Source organism: Suncus etruscus, chromosome 19, assembly GCF_024139225.1.
Source record: "Suncus etruscus isolate mSunEtr1 chromosome 19, mSunEtr1.pri.cur, whole genome shotgun sequence".
Classification (NCBI taxonomy): Eukaryota; Metazoa; Chordata; class Mammalia; order Eulipotyphla; family Soricidae; genus Suncus; species Suncus etruscus.
In genome coordinates this window covers 6,492,061-6,493,378 of record NC_064866.1, presented here as the reverse complement: position 1 = coordinate 6,493,378, position 1,318 = coordinate 6,492,061, and the positions used below count along the sequence as shown (strand labels likewise).

The following is a 1,318-nucleotide window of genomic DNA, read 5'->3' as shown; positions in this document are numbered from 1 at the left end:
CACCCGACAATGCTCAGGGGTTACTCCTGGTTCTGTGCTCAGAAATCACTCCTGGTAGGCTCAGGGAACCATATGGGGTGCCGGGATTCGAACCACCATCCTTCTGCTTACAAGGCAAACACCCTACCTCCATGCTATCTCTCCGGTTCCAGGAGTACAATGTTTTAAGGTTAATGCACCGCAGTCACCACCTAAGTACTGATATTTCTCTATCAACCTATTCAGGACCCTCATTCAGCTTCATTCCCATTCTCCCCACCCCTTTGCCACTTGGTAACCTCAATTTTATTGTAGAATGTAATGATAGTTTTCATCCAAGTATAGTTTTTTTTCTTTAAATCCCACAAATGAGTTTTAGCTTCCTGTATTTGTCTTTTTTCTTTCTGACTTATTTAGCTTACTATAATACCTAGTTCTATAATTGTTGGAGAAAATGCAAGATTTTATTTTCTTATTTCTTTGGTTTTGGGGGACACACCTGGCAGTACTCAGGGCTTACTCCTGACTCTGCTTGGGATCATTCCTGGTGAAGGAAGAGGGTCCACATAGGATGCTGGGGATTGACTCTGGGTAGATTACATGCAAGGCATGCTGTATTATTTTACCAGCCCCAAGATTTTTATCTTTTCAATACTTACCTGGCAGGGGAGATACCATGATCATGAAGGTGGTTTCCCCAGGGCAAGGCTTATCCATTGCACTCCGGATGTGCTGACCCCTGTGATTTCCCCAAATGTGGGAAACTCAACTGCATAATGTGTGGTAGTGGGGGACTACGTTCGCGCTCTCCCCTGGAAAAAAGAAGATTTTTATCTTTTCTCATAGATGGGTAATATTCCATTTTATGTCTGTGTACATGTGTATACATAGATATACCATAATTTTTATTCACTCATTTGTTTTTGGTCATCTAGATTATTTTTCAGATCTTGGGTATTGTAAAATATTGGTGTGCAAATAACTTCTCAAATTTTTATTTTGAATTTTGGGACCAAATAGTGAAATTACTGGACAATGAATGTTACTGCTTTCTTTTCTTTTCTTTTTTTTTTTTTTTTTCTTTACTCATCTTTATTTTTAAACTCTGGAATACACATTGCCCACTTGCTGCAAAGATGAATTGGTTTGTGGATCAGCAGAGATATTAGGTATATCCTAAGCAAAATACATGTAAAATGAGAAACTAAATATACTTACAAAGTTATTTTAAATTATTATATTGATACTTAAAATGGGAAGATAAATGAAAATAAAATTAGGAAATAATGAAGGAAAAGAAAAAAATAATTCTTGGAGTGTGCAAGCAATTGTTACATCA

General features: G+C 37.2%; 1 non-coding gene across 1 annotated transcript; it reads left to right on the top strand.

The window, feature by feature from the left end:
• Nucleotides 1-630: 630 nt before the first annotated feature.
• On the top strand, nt 631-794 carry LOC125997703 (U1 spliceosomal RNA). Its single transcript, XR_007491739.1, has one exon. It is a non-coding gene; the product is annotated as a U1 spliceosomal RNA (small nuclear RNA).
• The last annotated feature ends 524 nt before the right edge of the window (nt 795-1,318 follow it).